Consider the following 19,568-nt stretch of genomic DNA (forward strand, 5'->3'; position numbering starts at 1 on the left):
TTTACTATAAATGCTGATGTAAAGTTGCCCCCCCCCCTCACTGTGTGTGTGTATGTGGCTCAGCTGCTGGATTCAGTTCCTGTTCCTCACTCATACAGAGGACTGTGATCTGTGGGTCTACCCCTAAATAAAGAACCCTTTTTTATACTCAATTATGAGTTAGTGTGGGACTACTTTATGGCATCCATCTGTACAACATAATGATTTTCAGAAGAAACCATAATTTTCCACCACTTGTCTGTTACATAGGAAACCTGTAAACAGTAGTTTTCAAGCTTTCAAAACTATGTAAACATAGTTTTTGCTATGAACCTTTAATACAGTTCCTAATGTTATAGTAACCCCCAACAATAAAATTATTTTCATTACTACCTCAACTTCATAACTGTAATTTGCTGGTTATGAATTGTGATGTAACTATCTAATATGCAGAATATCTCATATTCAACCCTGTTACAGGGTTGTTGTACCCCCTCAAAAGGGTTGCACCACACATATTGAGAACTATGACATAAAGTCTTAGCAAGTCCTACTGTCGTTACCCTGTCTCCAGACATCCACATATAAAGGTGTTAAGTTGCTTGGCTCCTAACTTTTCCTTTTGTCACAATTTATTAAATATTTAATATCCTCCTTTTTCACATTACTTGTAATTATCTCTAGTTTTAAGAGGCTGCTTGTTCATTTCCTGGCCACCCAGACTCCTGAAATAATAGCTCAGGAACTATATTAATTAAAACGCTCCTATGGCAATAGCTCAAGCATATTTTTGGCTAACTCTAATATCCTAAACTAACTCATCTCCATTAATTAGTATATTACCACATAGCCTGACTTACCAGATAAAGTTCTATCCCCAGTGTCTGTCTCCTGTGGGGCTACATTGCATCCCCTTGACTCTGGGTACTTTCTTTATCTATCTTTTCTGACCTGGCTAGACTTTGTTAAGCCATTGGCTGAAAGCAGCTTCTTTATTCATTAACCAGTAAAAGCAACACATATACAAAAGGACTTCCCACACCATTCTCTCATTCACCAGTGTGTCCAGGACAACCCAGGAGCTTGACAGATGACTCAGGATTTAAGACTACTTGTTACTATTGTTGGGGTCTCAAGTTCAGTTTCCAGAAATAATATGGTAGTTCACTACCACCTATAACTCTAGTTTCAGGAGATCTGGTGTGCCCTTATAACCTCTGTAAACATTGGACACACATGGTGCATAGATAGATAGATTGATAGATAGAAAGAAAAGAAAAAAGAAAGAAAGAAAGAGGTATATAGAGAGATGTAGATAGATACGTGTGTACATATATATAAATATATATGTGTGTATATATATACATATACATATTTGCAGGCAAAACACTTATGCACATAAAATGCTTTTCTATAAATCCTTGTTTTTATGACTAAAATCAATCAAAAACACTAACTGTAATATATATATATATATATACATACATGTGTGTGTGTTTTATATATAAATAAATAAATAGTTGATGGAGCTCTTATTCTATTATATATAGAATAAATAAATAAATAGTTGATGGAGCTTTTATTCTATATATGAGCTCCATCAACTATTTATTTATTTTAATCAAGGTTATGTTCAAAATTTAAAAAAACTCTGGGACTTTGAACAACGTAAGTGTTATTTTTTACAACCTAATAAAGTTGCACAAGACTCACATCCTTCCAGTACAACTATATTCAACTTGACTACTAACCTAGAAGGGAAATTTGTTCTCTATTCAACCTGTTTCTGAATACATCTCATAAATCATAACCCCAATAACCTTTGCAGATTCTTTACCTGGCAGTTATCCATTCGTAATTATTATACAAAGTGTATCAAAATTACTACCCCGCAAGCAAGGTAATGTAAAGTATATCTTGAGGATGCTGATGACTTTCTAAGCACCCCCACCCCCAATATGGTGCTAACTAAAAAAATGCTCAATATTGAAATTTGTTGGGCAGGAAAAAAGTTTACACATAATTATCTCACATGGACATTAACATAGGAATAAATTAAGGGCTAGGCAATTAAATAATTTATCCATATCAAGCAAGTTCAATAGAAATATATAATTATATTCCCACTTTATGCATGCAGTAATTGTGTCAGAGAAAGTTCAGATAGCTTATTTTTAAATCAGGTTCCAAACATGATTTATATGACAAGACAGTCATACTAGATCTATCAACTGGACAAAAAACTTTTTTTTTGTATCCCTACATTGTGTCATTTTTTTCTATATCTACAGCTAGATATTAAATTACTTTCAATATTCTTTTGTGTAAAATGTTTTTACAAGTTCATATGCATCTGTAATATGTTTTGAACAAAGTCCCCTATTGTTCTACTCTCATACTCCATATATTTCTCCTTTTTCAGAAGCCTTTTTCTCACTTTCATGTCTTCCATTTTTTAATGACTCAATGTTTTTAATCATAGTTCCTTATTTGCGCTTGAGTGGTAGGATATATATATATATATGTATATACATATATATATATATATATATATATATATATATATATATATATATTTGAGTCCTGGCTAAATACCAGTGGATCAAGATATTAACACAGTCACACCCTTTCTCCTCCAAGTTTAAACTGCTTATAATTCTGCTGGGAAGTGTTCAGATTATGGATCCCTCATCTATTCATGATGGAATGTTGATGTGCCCAATCTTGTGCTGGTCTTATGCAAGTAGGCACTACCGCTTTGATTTCATGAATGCAACTGTCATGTCTTTCACCAAAACCCGAATTTTACAACCATCCTTTATAATCTTTCCTCTCTTAGATTGCAGACCACCATAACTGTTAATCTGACATTTTGGAAATTCTTTTATCTCCAGGCTTCTACTTACATGCACACATATGTCAAAGGGTGCCTGAATTCTGACATCATCTAGATATAGGCACATCCCACTATGCTTCATCCTTTTATTTTTCCTTCTATCAAAGAGGCTTGCTCATTCTACTTTAAAAAAAAATTAGGCCTAGCTCTGAACAACCCTTAAAATGGATACCCAAAGCAAATTGTGGATCATTCTTGGAATGGTTGTAGAAATGGGCTATGTGGACTTCCAGCTCCGAGGAACACCCTGACAGGGCCCTGCCTGCTCTACTAAGGAATCCATCTCCATATTTACAATGAGCCCATGCCTCCATAGCTTCCGCCTATCTAATGACTAACACAGTTCTATTCTCGGGTGTTGGGAGCCAACCTGATGGAAGATTTTCCCTGAGGTCCTAAAGTAAAGAGAAGAAGGATAGTTCCTAGAAACAAGAAGATGCTTAACAGAGCCAGTAATAGTCTGGCCTTGGGATATTTTCCCTGAGGACCTATAATATGATAGAAAGGAAATAGCTCCTTGTCTAAAATCAGGAATATTCTGGCAAATTTACAAGGGCCTAGGGCCAGAGGCCTTGGATATCACAGTGTCACTGTGAAAACTCAGTTGTTCTTACCCTCACAGAGTGTGTTTGTGAGTGTCAAGGCCATTTTGTGCTTCTTTTGTGATTCACTAGAGATATTCTGTGTACCTTTTCTGTAACACTAATTGATGAGCTTCCTACTGACTTTGTCCTATGTATTAAGGCTTCCTGCTAATTTTGTTCTATTTTTCCCTTGGCAATAATATATAAGATGTTGTACTTCTTAATAAATTTTCTAGGCATAAGACATACCTTGGGTAAGATATGGTTAACTTTTCTATCTTTATCATCTTACTCTAATCATTCCTTTAGGACTGTTAGGGTCCCCAATTCACTCCATAAAGATGACCACTCACACATACAATCCACAAGAACATTTATTTCTTGAGATCAAATTGCAGCATGCAGGGGTCAGCCACACAACAAAATGGCAGTGACCCCAAAAGAAGCTTACATGCTCGTTTTATATACTTCTAGGGAAACTCCAGGGACAGTTAGGTAATCTCCAGAAAACACAATTGGCTAAGCAAGCAACAATTACACTACTTTAAATTTGATTGGCTATGGCACCTTTGAACATGTCAGGGCAAGTCTGGACCTGTATCAAATGAGAAGGGGTGGTTTGCAGGATCTGCCCTTTTCTGACTGGCTAACTTTAGCCTAGCAGGACTGGGCAGGCTGATGGGCTCCAGAGCCGGCCAGGAGGAGTTCATGATTCAGCCTCACCTGAGAGTGACAAAATGGCAAACCAGAAGTGGAGCTGGGGGCCATGCCAGTGGCAGATGGAGGCAAACAGGATCAGCTGGCTGGGGTTGGACTCCCAGCTCTGCAACCCCACTCACCTAGGGTACCAAGCAACCCTGTGGCTTAGTGTCAGCCATGCAACCTGTACTCTACCACAGATGTTGTTGGCCCTCTCAAGCACCATGTCACTACAAAACATCTTGCTGGTCCAAGGCATCTGAGCCTTCATAGAATTCTTTGGCCTAGGACTTCCCCAATGGATTGTTAAAAGTTCCTTAGAATTTATGACACTCTGGTATGCTTAACAATCTGCATTTTATTTCAAAGACATTTTTCCTCCCCAAATTATTAGATGTTTTCTAGTATTGGCTTCCCTTTATGGAGGATGTGGATGAACACAATCCCCCACTTTGTCTTGAACAAGTTGATCTATGTTATCCAAAATACTTTGGAGTATCTCGATTATCCAACTATTACTGACTGTTACTGATGTATTTTTTTTTGTCTTATTTTTTCCTGTCCTATTTACTGCTTCCTTGGGTTTCATCACAACTAAAATGTGGCAACCCTCACTACTCTATTTTCATGGAGAACATTATTCTTAGGTAAACATTTAGAGCCTAACCCAATTTACCCTAGCATCTAGACAGCTTCTTTTAATCTCCTTTTTTCAAGCTACCCTTAAGTTTTAATGATTATAGTATTTCCAAGTCTGTCAGTGTTGTTTGTGTTGCCATATTATATCCGAAGGTCAATATTTCTACATGGTATGGTGACCAGAATCTCTGGCCGTAGTTTATACCTGCCACACAGGAGGTGGTCACCTCCCTAACAAAGGGTCAGGATGTTGTTCTGCTCTTTCTTTGTAATTTGGAGGATGCTTGAAAAGATGTCAATTCAGCCTACATAACAGAGTTAGCATACACAGCAGGAAGACGTGACAGAGCAGGCATAGGTAGATGTGGATATGATCACAACCATTCACCTGGTTACCTAGGAAACAGAATGCTAATGAATTTCCCCCTCAGTTAATGTTTTGGTATAAAGACTGTTTGGAGAATAGACAGAGGAATTTTCAGGATGTGAACTCAGGATTTCATGAGGGATCACTGAGACTCTCCCTCCTAATAAAGCCATGTGAGTTGTCTCAATTATTCCCAGGCTTCCCTTCTGGTCCTGGAGAAATAATTTATGGTCCGAGGTGGCACTGGACCCCGACAGACATCATGCTAAATATCACTATTAATCAATCTTCATCACCCTTCCACAAAGGAATATGATATTTCCCTATACTTCCAACTATGGTTTACCATTTTAATTGCGTGGCTAATAACATGTGACAGAAATAAGGTTTAGTTAAACATGGAAGCTACTAGAGCCACACCATTTTCACTATGGTCACTTCTTCCTTTGTAGGAAGACTAACAATATGAGAAAGAGAATTTCCATCATTTTGGGGCCCAGGGTGAAATGATGCAGAGTCACACCTAAGCTAAAATGTTGAACATTGAAACACAGGCGACAGATTTAGTCACATTATTCTCTGATATTGGGGTCACTGGTTGCTACAATAGTCTGCCTTGAAAGTACAGGGTCCTGGACTTGGTCTAAATGGAACTTGCAGTCTTAAAATTCCATATCTCTCCCAAAATATGTCTCAAACACAGTTCTTTAGTAATCCTTAAGTCATTTTCTATTTCCTACACTGCTTGAAGATGATTTAGTTGCTGTTGCTGCTATTTTACTTTTAAAACTATCTGATTTTCTTTTAATATGGTATTCTTATATGATGAAATTTAATTTTGCTTCTACTATTCACTCTGAAAAATCAATATTTAAATATCTTTTATAGATTTTTTTAATTATATTGTTATAGGAAACAATTGCATACTGCCAAAACTGTGTTTGAAATATTTAGTTTTTTTAGTTCATTTCATAAATATATCAGCACAAATAAGAATAGACTAGTTTATGGTCATGGAAATTATTTCTGAGACATACATTTATGTGCCCATAAGAATATCAAGTAAATTTCAATATTATAGCAATAAACACAGAATTACATCATAGAAAAAATATAATATTATTTTTGCTGCCAAGAGGTCTCCATTATTCATTATGCTTTTATGAACAAAACATTTAGAAAACTATATGATTTTATAAATGTTTGTCAAAGAGAAATATAAGTATCAGCACATGAATATAAGTAATGACTCATTTGTCAGATATTAAAATATTTTATCCTACTCTCTCCAAGAAAAATAGCCTATACATATATTAAGTCCTCAGGGTCAGACTCAATCAGCACTCATGGCAATGAATATCCTGATACCAAGCTAGTTCTTTTCCCTGATGGTATCAGGGTTCTATCAATCAGAGTTTTGCCAGTTATTTTTATAAATATTTTTTATAAAAATTTTACAGAAAACATTTCACCTATAAGATCAATAAAGAAACAAACTATTGGCAAGAAATATTATATTAAGTCAACTGAGTTTAGAAAAAAAACAAGTTTATAATTCAAACTATAGGTTTGCAATAATCAGTCATTACAAGCAAATCAGGTTCTCAAGTTTTGCAAAACACTCTTAGGAAAGATAAAATAACTTTAAAATGTGCTAATCTAACTACTAGGATATATGATAAATGAAGATAAAAATTAAAATTGTACACACATGAAACAAATTAATATGTCAACTGAAAAGATCATAAATTTAACACACTATAAATTTATTTTAAAATATACATGACTCTATGTATATATGAATTTCTAACCTCACTACATATTAATCATTTACTGTGTCTCATACTACAATCAGTTGCTTGTATAGTTCACTGTCCACTCTGGCACCTAACACAATACTTGAGGTAGAGAAAATAATCTACATATTTTTATTGAAAGATACAATTACAAACTAGATATTGATAAATATGATCAAATTTTAGAGTCTTCTAAGGAGGTTATGTTCCCAGATACCCACCAATTAGACCACCTATAGAATTAGCCAGAGAGTGGCTTACATGAATGAGCATAAGCAGATTGATTTAATCTCCAAAAAAAGATAGCATCACTAAACAAGTTTGTAAAAATGCATCCTAAGAGCAACTGTAAATACTGTAAGTCTTTTTTTAAAAAATGAGGAAGAAAATTTGTAATGAATAGTTATCCCTCCTAGTTGCTATGTCAGTATTCTCTATTTTCTATGGAACAATTAGAAATCTTTCAAGCTTAATTATCTGTGTATATTTAATAATCTGAGCCATTTAGTATAAAGGATCTTCACCATTTAGTACAGAATATCATGTAATAATTCACTGCAGATATTGATGCATAAATGCATATTTTTGAGATTGACAAGTGATGGTCATGACTCAGGGGCTTAGAATACAGGAAAGAATGGTCACCAAAAGTTAAACAGGCACAGTGTCCGCAAGTTCACTGTCCTCTGTCTGTGGTGATTTCAGATGTGGACATGAGAGCAGGAGAAGCAGAAACAAGTTTTATTAAGGGACATTAAAGGAAAATGAGTGGGGCTGAAGAGATGGCTCAGTGGCTGAAAGCAAGGAAAGATCTTCTAGAAAACCCAGTTTTTCTCCAGGCCTATAGGGGGGCTAATAATTGTTCATACCAATAGTTTCAGGGTATACGATACTCTCTTCTGGCCTATGAGGGCACTGGGCACATATAATGGACATATAGAAATACAGGCAGTTACACATAAAAATTTTAAAAAAAAATGGGGAAGAGAAAAGAAAAAACACTCCAGTGTCTCTGCACTGGGGGAGAGAATATTTTCACTCCCCAGCAGCTTTCAATCACAAATAGCGTTTTGGTTAGGAATGGTTAGTTTTGTGCCTGCTTCCCCTTTTCCATGGTGGTATTTTATTGAATTGCTTCTGTACAGGTCCTGTGCATGTTCGTCCTGTCACTGTGGGTTTATATGTGTATCGGGTTTCCCGTTACTTATTTTATGTATGTTATTTATGGAAATGATATTTCCTTGGAGTAATCCATCACCTTCAACACTTAGAAACTTTATGCCTTCTTATTTGCACAAATCTCTGAGTCTTGAGGAAAGGGGTTTGATCAGACATCCCATCCAAAGTCTCTTATTCTCCGTACATTGTCCATTTCTGGGTCTCTGAAGATCTCATCATGTACTGCAAGAATAAGCTTCTCTGATAAGGGTTGAGTGATGCATTTATCTATAGCACTATGTCATCTGAAGTCAGTTAATTGCTATGTTTGTTTTCAGACATTTTACATAGAGAGTCATATGAAAACTACTTTTCATACTTTGTGTTTTAAGCGTTTAAGGATCATGGCATCTCTATCACAAGCGTACAGCATCACTGCAGGCAGCTGGAGACAATGTGTAGAAAAAACAAGCATAACTAGCTTGGGAAACAGACAGTTGCCATACGAATCTGTGGGCCAAGGTTTCCTACAGACAAAAGCAAATTGTAGGCACAGCTAGGAAGCAGAATATATCACATTCAATGAAGCTCCAGTGAGATTAATTGGTGACTTCTCAATAGATACAATGAAAGCCCGGAGACAATGAATGCTCATTTTTCAAAATGATAAATGAAAACAAATGCCAAATGTCAAACCCAATTTGACTGTTTAAAAAATACTTATCAAAAACAAAAGCAAACCAAAGATTTTTCTCTGGCAAAAACAGCCCACACATTTGTCTGTAGAAGAATCTCAGGAACAGAAATACAGAATACTTCAGCAGAAGCAAGCAGTGCCCAAGAGAAGAACAAAAGCCAACAACTGGCAATGACAGAACAATTTAACATGAGGATTCATCTAAATTAACAGTTATCAACCTTAGGGTTGCAATGCCTTTGGGGGGTCACATATCAAATATTTATGTTATGGGAGTCCTGGGAAGACCAGCTAGCCCTGTTGCCCTGCTGAGCAGTTCTTCCCAGAGAGGTGAGTGGGTGCTAGCCTGGGCAGCCTGCCTGCCTGTTTGGGAAGGGAGCACAGCCCTCCCCGCCTCAGCTTCTGCGGCAGGGTCTTCGGTGTTCCAAGGGACCCCTCCCCTCCCCCCACTGCTGCGGGCCCTTTGTCTCCTGAGTCCTGGGAAGACCAGCTAGCTCTGTTGCCCTGCTGAGCAGTTCTTCCCAGAGAGGTGAGTGGGTGCTAGCCTGGGCAGCCTGCCTGCCTGTCTGGGAAGGGAGCACAGCCATCCCCCCCTCAGCTTCTGCGGCAGGGTCTTCGGTGTTCCAAGGGACCCCTCCCCTCCCCCCACTGCTGCGGGCCCTTTGTCTCCTGAGTCCTGGGAAGACAAGCTAGCCCTGTTGCCCTGCTGAGCAGTTCTTCCCAGAGAGGTGAGTGGGTGCTCACCACTGCCCAGGAAGAGAGCACACCCCCCCCCCCCCAGCATCTGCAGCAGGGTCTTTGGTGTTCCAAGGGACCCCTCCCCTCCCCCCACTGCTGCGGGCCCTTTGTCTCCTGAGTCCTGGGAAGACCAGCTAGCCCTGTTGCCCTGCTGAGCAGTTCTTCCCAGAGAGGGCTGAGGAGCTCTATCCAGAGAGTGCTGTGAAGTCCTACCCAGAGAGTGCTGAGGAGTTCTATCCAGAAAGAGCTGAGGAGTTTCATCCAGAGTGGAAGAGATGGGCAGGCGCCAATGCAAGAATTCCTCCAACAACCTGAAAGGCAACATGACACCGCCAGAATCCAGGGAGCTCGAAACTAGAAGAATTGAACACCCTACGCCAGAAGAAATAGAAGAAATTGACTCTAAGCGCTTCTTTATGAAAATAATAGAGGAAATTAAACAGGAGGTGAAAATCTGCCGTAAAGAAATGGAAGATAAGTATAACAAAAAAATTGAGGAAATGAGTAAAGAAATGGAAGAGAAATATACCAAAAAGTTTGAAGAAATGAGTAAATCCGTAAATGAAATTCTGGGAAACCAAGAAAAAACAATCAAACAGGTAATAGAAACAGTTCAAGATTTGAAAACTGAAATGGAGTCAATGAAGAAATCACAAACCGAGGGCCGGCTGGCTATGGAAAATCTGGGTAAACGAACAGAGACTTCAGAAACAAGCTTAACCAATAGAATACAAGAGATAGAAGAAAGAATCTCAGACTCTGAGGACACCATAGAGAAATTAAACACTCTGTCCAAAGAAAACAGCAAATCCAACAAATTCTCATCACAAAACATTCAGGAACTGTGGGACACAATAAAAAAACCAAATCTAAGAATAATAGGAGTAGAAGAAGGAGAAGAATTGCATTTCAAAGGTCCAGAAAATATACTCAACAAAATTATAGAAGAAAACTTTCCCATCCTAAAGAACGATATTCCTATGAAGGTTCAAGAAGCATACAGAACACCGAATAGACTGGATCAGAAAAAAACATCCCCTCGTCATATAATAATCAAAACACAAAGCATTCAGACTAAAGAAAGGATATTGAAAGCTGCAAAGGAAAAAGGTCAAGTAACTTATAAAGGTAAACCTATCAGACTTACACCAGACTTCTCTATGGAAACCATGAAAGCCAGAAGGTCCTGGATAGAGGTACTGCAGAAACTAAGAGACAATGGATGCAAACCCAGACTACTTTACCCAGCCAAGCTATTGTTCACTATCAACGGAGAAAACAAAATATTCCAGGATAAAAACAAATTTAAACAATACGTAGCTACTAATCCAGCCTTACAGAGAATACTAGAAGGAAAATCACAACCCAAGGAATCCAACATTCCCAACACTGCCTACATTAACTCAGACATTTAGCGACCCTCCACAAGCACAACTCAAAGAAGGAAAACACATACACGCTACTACCCAAAAAAATGACCGGAGTCATCGATCACTGGTCATTAATATCACTTAATATCAATGGTCTCAACTCACCTATAAAGAGGCACAGACTTAGAGATTGGATACGAAAACAGGATCCAACATTCTGCTGTCTACAAGAAACACACCTCAACCACAAAGACAGACATCTACTCAGAGTAAAGGGTTGGGAAAAGGTTTTCCAAGCAAATGGACCTAAGAAACAAGCGGGTGTGGCCATTCTAATATCTAACAAAATCGACTTCAAACTAAAATCAATCAGAAGAGATGGAGATGGACATTTCATACTCATAACAGGAACAATTCATCAGGAAGAAGTCTCAATCTTGAATATCTATGCCCCTAATATAAAGGCACCCACATATGTAAAAGAAACTCTTCTAGAACTCAAGGCAGTCATCAAACCACACACACTAATAGTAGGAGACTTCAACACTCCTCTCTCACCAATGGACAGGTCAATCAGACAGAAACCTAACAGAGAAATAAGAGATTTACTGGAGGTACTGAATCAAATGGACTTAACAGACATCTATAGAACACTCCACCCAAATAGGAAAGAGTATACCTTCTTCTCTGCAGCTCATGGAACCTTCTCGAAAATTGACCACATACTTGGTAACAAAGCAAACTTCCACAGATACAAAAAAATATTAGTGACCACCTGTGTCTTGTCAGATCACCATAGATTAAAATTAGAATTCAACAACAATGGTACCCCCATGAAGCCAACAAACTCATGGAAGTTGAACAGTCAACTACTAAATCACCCCTGGGTCAAGGAAGAAATAAAGAAAGAAATTAAAGTCTTCCTTGAATATAATGAAAACAAAGACACAACGTATTCAAACCTATGGGACACAATGAAAGCAGTGCTAAGAGGAAAGTTCATAGCACTAAGTGCCCACCTAAAGAAAACAGAGAAAGCACACATTGGAGACTTAACAACACACTTGAAAGCTCTAGAAAAAAAAGAAGCTGATTTACCCAGGAGGAGTAGAAGACTGGAAATAATCAAACTGAGGGCTGAAATCAACAAAATAGAAACACAGAAAACAATTCAAAGAATCAATGAAGCAAAAAGCTGGTTCTTGGAGAAAATTAACAAGATTGACAAACCCCTATCCAAACTAATCAAACGGCAGAGAGAGAACTTGCAAATTAATAGGATCAGAAATGAAAAGGGGGACATAACCAGAGACACAGAGGAAATACAGAGAATCATTAGATCTTACTACGAAAGTTTATATGCCACAAAGTTGGAAAATGTAAAAGAAATGGACATTTTTTTAGATAAGTACCATATACCAAAGTTGAACCAAGACCAGCTGAACAATCTAAATAGACCTGTTAGTCGTGAAGAACTAGAAGCTGTTATCAAAAATCTCCCTACCAAAAAAAGCCCAGGACCAGATGGTTTCAATGCAGAATTCTACCAGAACTTTCAGGAAGAGCTAATACCTATACTCCTTAATGTATTCCACAATATAGAAAAAGAAAAGTCACTGCCAAACTCCTTTTATGAAGCTACAGTCACCCTAATACCAAAACCACACAAAGACACAACCAAGAAAGAGAATTACAGGCCAATCTCACTAATGAACATCGATGCGAAAATTCTCAATAAAATACTGGCAAACCGAATCCAAGAACACATTAGAAAAATCATCCATTATGATCAAGTAGGCTTCATCCCAGAGATGCAGGGATGGTTCAACATACGCAAATCTATCAATGTAATCCATCATATAAATAAACGGAAAGAAAAAAATCATATGATCATTTCATTGGATGCTGAAAAAGCGTTTGACAAAATTCAACACCCTTTTATGATAAAGGTGTTGGAGAGACTGGGGATACAAGGATCATACCTAAATATAATAAAAGCAATATACAGCAAGCCGACAGCTAACATCAAATTGAATGGAGAGAAACTCAAAGCCTTTCCACTAAAATCAGGAACACGACAAGGCTATCCACTCTCTCCATACCTCTTCAATATAGTGCTTGAAGTTCTAGCAATAGCAATAAGACAACATAAGGGGATCAAGGGGATTCGAATTGGAAAGGATGAAGTTAAACTTTCGTTATTTGCAGACGATATGATAGTGTACATAAGCGACCCCAAAAACTCTACCAAAGAACTCCTACAGTTGATAAACACCTTTAGTAACGTGGCAGGATACAAGATCAACTCCAAAAAATCAGTGGCACTCCTATACACAAAGGATAAAGAAACGGAGAGGGAAATCAGAGAAACATCACCTTTCACGATAGCCACAAACACCATAAAATATCTTGGGGTTACTCTAACCAAGGATGTGAAAGACCTATTTGACAAGAACTTTAAGCCTTTGAAAAGAGAAATTGAGGAGGATACCAGAAAATGGAAAGACCTCCCCTGCTCTTGGATTGGGAGAATCAACATAGTAAAAATGGCAATTCTACCAAAAGCAATCTACAGATTCAATGCAATCCCCATCAAAATCCCATCAAACTTCTTCACAGACCTTGAGAGAACAATAATTAAGTTTATATGGAAAAACAAAAAACCCAGGATAGCCAAAACAATCTTATACAATAAAGGAACTTCTGGAGGCATTACTATCCCTGACTTCAAACTCTATTACTGAGCTACAGTATTGAAAACAGCTTGGTATTGGCATAAGAACAGAGAAGTCGACCTATGGAATCGAATAGAAGACCCAGATACTAACCCTCAAACCTACGAACACCTAATTTTTGACAAGGGAGCTAAAGGTATACAATGGAAGAAGGAAAGCGTCTTTAACAAATGGTGCTGGCATAACTGGATGTCAACCTGTAGAAGAATGAAAATAGATCCATATCTATCACCTTGCACAAAACTCAAGTCCAAATGGATTAAAGACATCAACATCAATCTGTCCACTTTGAACCTGATAGAAGAGAAAGTGGGAAGTAGTCTACAAGATATAGGCACAGGAGGCCACTTCCTAAGTAGGACCCCAGCAGCACAGACAATAAGAGAAACAATGAATAAATGGGACCTGCTGAAACTGAGAAGCTTCTGTAAAGCAAAGGACACTGTCAGTAAGACAAAAAGGCTGCCTTCTGACTGGGAGAAGATCTTCACCAACCCCTCATCAGACAAAGGTCTGATCTCCAGAATATACAAAGAACTCAAGAAACTAGACACTAAAACTCTAATTAACCCAATTAAAAAATGGGGTACTGATCTGAACAGAGAATTCACAACAGATGAACTTCGAATGGCCAGAAGACACTTAAGGTCATGCTCAACCTCCTTAGCGATCAGGGAAATGCAAATCAAAACCACTTTGAGATACCATCTTACACCTGTCAGAATAGCTAAAGTTAAAAACACCAATGATAACCTATGCTGGAGGGGATGTGGAATGAGGGGAACACTCATCCATTGTTGGTGGGAATGCAAACTTGTGCAGCCACTTTGGAAATCAGTGTGGAGGTTTCTCAGGAAACTGGGAGTCAACCTCCCTCAGGATCCAGCAATTCCTCTCTTGGGAATATACCCTAGAGATGCCCAAACATACTACAAAAGCGTTTGTTCAACTATGTTCATAGCAGCACTATTTGTAATAGCCAGAACCTGGAAACAGCTTAGGTGCCCCTCAATAGAAGAATGGTTAAAAAAGGTGTGGAACATATACACATTAGAGTTTTACTCAGCGGTAAAAAATAATGACATCTTGAATTTTGCATGCAAATGGATGGACATAGAAAACGCTTTACTGAGTGAGGTAAGCCAGACCCAAAAAGAGGAACACGGTATGTATTCACTCATAAGTGGATTCTAACCATAATTAAAGGTCTTTGAGCCTATTATTCGTGATCCTAGAGAAGCTAAATAAGAAGACGAACCTGATGAAGATTATTTACCTATCCGCCAGGAGGTAGGAAATAGTCAAGAGTCCCAGGTAACCTTGGGTGCATGGGGGGGTGGGTGGGAGGGTTGATGGAAGGGGAGAGGGTTAGAGAGAAGGGAGTAGGGGAGGAATGGAGAAAGCTCGGTTGACCGGGATGGGGGGAAGGGAGGAAGGATGAATGTGGGATCAGGGAAGAATATATTTCAACTAAGGGAGTCATATTAGAGTTTACAGGAAACTTGATTATATATGGGATCCCAGGTCCAAGGAGAGATCCCCAGATTGTTCTCTGGACAGAGGAGGGGGTGCCTGAATCGGCCTTGGCCGGTGACCATACTGATGAATATTTTGCTTATCACCATAGATCCCTCATCTGGCGTTGGATGACGATACAGATGGAGGCCCGCGTTGGATCACCGAACTGAGCCCCCCAAGATCCAAACGAGGAGCAAAAGGAGGAAGAAAATGACGAAGGACTGCGAGGGATACTATCACCCACTGATACAAGGGGTCGGATCTAATGAGAGTTTACCAAGGCCAGATGGACCGTGACTGAACGAGCATGTGATCCAACCAGATTCTCTGAATGTGGCCGGATTTTCTGAATGTGGCTGGCCTGCAGTCTTTCCGAGAAGCCATTGACAATGACACTGGGACTGGTTTCCTCTGCATATACTGGATTTTTGGGATCCAGTCTGTTTGGATGCTCACCTTCCTGGACCTGGAGTGAGGGGGGAGGAACTTGGACTTCCCACAGGGCAGGAGACCCTGACTTCCCTAGGGGACAAAGAGGGAGGAGGAGAGGGAGGGGGGGGAGCGGGAGGGCGTTGGGAGGAGGGGCATAAATGGAAACTTTTTATAATTTAATAAAATTACAAAAAAAAAGGAAAAAAAAGATAAACAAAAACAAAAACAAAAAAAATATTTATGTTATGATCTACAATAGTAGCAAAATCACAGTTATTAATTAGAAATGAAAATAATTTTACGGTTGGGGGTCTCTACAACATAAGGAATTATATTAAAGTGTCACAGTGTAAAGAAGTTTGAGAACTACCAAATAAATGGATTTTAATGGGAATCCACTATATTAGGTATTGCAATAACTATTTGGTTGATAAAATTAAAATTGCAAATAAAAACTATATAAACAATGAGATGAACTAAATATCATGTAAGTGTTTAAACATCTCAAAATTTGCTACCAAGTGGCAAAGCCATAACCACATTCTGTAATATACTAAAGGTACATTTTGCAATTACTGTAATAACCACTAAGTAATTGCAACAATAAATTCTCTACTAAGAAATTAAAATATAAAATTTTTTTATAATTTGGTTTTGTAAGAGATGACAAAACAAGAAAAAACAATAAAAACAGAAAGAGTAAAATAACAAACTTAAAACTCATTCAATTTCCTGTAGAAAATGAAAAAAAATAAGTACTCAAGGGGAAGGGAGATTAAAAAAAGTCCAGTGAAATTAAAGACATATTTGAACTCTTCAAGGGCACAGAAAATGATGTCCCTTGGCTAGCCCAAATTCTACTATTATTCAACTAAGAACAGTTGACACAGCAATGAGAACCCCTTGCTACCCGATTAATACTAAATAATAAAACTAAAATCTCAGACAATAAAAAAAATGCACTAGTATAAGAGCTGCATGTTTACCCAATCATGTTTTAGATGAACTAATTGTTCCTGGAATTCCCCTAGTTATGCTTTAAAAGAGCTCATCTTCATCTTTCATAGTCATCATTTTTGTTCAATTTTGTTCAATTGGTTGACCCCAATGCTGGTTGATTCTGAAGAACAAAGATTCTTTATGTTTGTATACTCTTTGGGTCTGGGGTCTTATTCGGCAATTCTCAGACCCTTCCAGTATGAATTGCCCAGATAGTTTTTGCTTCTTTCTAAAACTTCACAAGCTATGCCTCCAGTTCTGCATTTCTTTGAATACTCTTCTCCTCTGTTCTCCCACAGAACACCCCACTAAGCTCTGAATACTCAATGGCTTCTCCAACCTGAAATTCCAAATTCCTTGCGTAATCCTCCACAAAACGACATAGACTGGTCTATCACAGCAGTACCTCATGATTCAATACCAATGTCTATCTTACATTGCTTTCTACTATTGTAATTAAACACTATGATGAAAAGAAACTTGGGGAGGAAACGGTTTATTTGGCTTAGTGTTTACAGTTCATCATAAAGGAAAATTGGGGCAGAGGCTCAAGGAATGAACCCGGAGGCAGGAACTAACACACAAGTAACACAGGGGCAGTGCTCACTGACTTCTCAGTCAGCTCTCTTATACACTCTGGGGCTACCTGCCCAGAGATGGCACCACCAAATATGGTCTTTGCCCTCTCACATCACAAATTCATCCAACACAAATATCTATACAAATTTGCCTATAGGCCATTCTGATGTAGATATTTTCTTAATTGTGTTTTTCTCTTTTAAAATGACTCTACTTTTTGTCAAGGTACCAAAACTAACTCTTAAATATAGCACAGCAACCCAGTAAAGAATTGATGTGTTACTACATGGTGTGTTTCTATCATACTTCAAACAACCACAAAAATTTTCAGAAGTCAATCTTTTTCTTTCAGGTCAAAAATATAGTGGTGTAGTGGATACATCACGGTCTATCAGTATATCAGTCTAGACCAGTAGAAAAAAGCATGAAAAATATCTAAATACCAACTGAAGACTCAAAATAACAAGCAAACACTGAAGTCAAGTGCAGAGCTAAAATTCTAGAAAGGAGAATATTTCTGAAGACTTTCTGCTATTTAGGACATCATTTTTATTTTGTTTTTGTTTTGTATATATATATATGCATATGCATATATATATGTATACAAGTACATATTCACTATGTACACATCATATATAAACATTTGTGTTGCATGTGTATTAAGAGCAAGCTGGAGACCAAAGGATGTCAGGTAAAGTATGCTATTCTGTCATTCTGTCTTATTCCCTTAAGACAGGGTCTCTCAAGGAACATGGATCTAAGCCGGTAACTGGAGTTGCCATTGCTCCTCCTGCATCTATCCCCCACCCACACACAGTGCTAAAGTTCAAATGCAGATGACCATGCCTGGCTTTTATGTGGATTCTTGGGATGTGAAGACAGATCTTTATTCTTGCACAAGAAGTGATCTTACTGAACCACCTCTCTGGCCCCACTGCAAGATATCTTCACGAGTACAAACTTATTTCCATTGTTCTGTTTATTTGTTTTATACTGCCTGAGGCTTCTATATTACATCATGGAGCAATGTGTCTCTCTTCTTTCACTTCTCAAAATTTCAACTCATTCATTGCAAATATATTAAAATGTTTGTTCCATTAAGCCAGGAAGCTACTAGTAATGAGAGAGAATGTGTCTTAGTCAGTGTTCTATTGCTGTCAAGAGATACCATGGCAAGGCAATGCTTATGAAAAAGCATCCAATTGTGGATTTGCTTATATTTTCAGAGGTGTAGTTCATTATCATCATAATGGAGACATTGGAAGCATGAAGGCAGGTGCTGGAGCTATTTCTTGCCACAGACAGAAAGAGCAAGACATTGAGCCTAGTGTGGGCTTTTGAAACTTCAAACTTACCCTAAATGATACACTTTCTCCAATAAGACCATACCTCCTAATCCTTTTCAAATATTGTCACTCTCAATTAGAGATCACCAAAACTATCCTATTTAAAGCTTTTAGAATTTGTGCTTATTTTGTCACATAAACTTTTAATAAAAATATAATATACCAAGTGAAAATGGTTAACTATAATTTCTTACAAAGTACATTAATTTGTAAAGTTTCACAATCCAATTTTCACAATGATTTTGATATTAGTTTACACACTGATTTCAGTTGTCTTCAGGGATATTGAAACTGCTTTCAAATGCTTGTGACATCTGTATCAAAGAATCTATAATCTGCTGCTTATACTTATAAAAACTGAAATGCGAATTATAAAAACTAAAATGCAAGGCTAATATGGAATGACTAAGCAGTCCAATATGTGAACCTATGGGGATTATTCTCATTCAAACCATCACATTCCACTACTTGGTTCTCATAGACCTGTCGCTATGTCACAGTGCAAAAATTCATTCAGTCAAATTCAAAAGTCCCTATAGCCTATCACAGTCTCAAAACTGTTTAAAAGTCCAAAGTTCAGTCTCTTCTGAGACTTGTGGCAATCACCTCACTATAACCACCTGAAAAATCAAAATCAAAAAGCAGACCACATACTTCAGAGAAGGTGTGGGGGGAGGACAGAGAAAAACAACTACCTAATTTAGAATGGGTCTTTCTGACCACAATGAAAAGGAGTCTGAATAAATATCTAAAATATATTGAGAAAATTCAAATTGTTTGAAAAATAATGAATTTTAAAATAACCCAAGAGTGAAAAGGATATCAAAAGGAAATTAGAACATTAACTTTGTTAAGCGTAAGCTGAATAATAATGGACGTGAAGCGTGTTGAAACTTGTGATGAACTTGTAGAGATCTGATTGATTATAATGATATTTATAACTTTAAATGAATATATTAAAAATAATAGCCTGAAATTTATTCATAGAATACTTATCTCAAGAAAATAAATGAAATGTCCAAGGAAATAAAATAAC

This window comes from Myodes glareolus, chromosome 3 (genome assembly GCF_982192425.1).
Source record: "Myodes glareolus chromosome 3, mMyoGla1.1, whole genome shotgun sequence".
Taxonomy (NCBI): Eukaryota; Metazoa; Chordata; class Mammalia; order Rodentia; family Cricetidae; genus Myodes; species Myodes glareolus.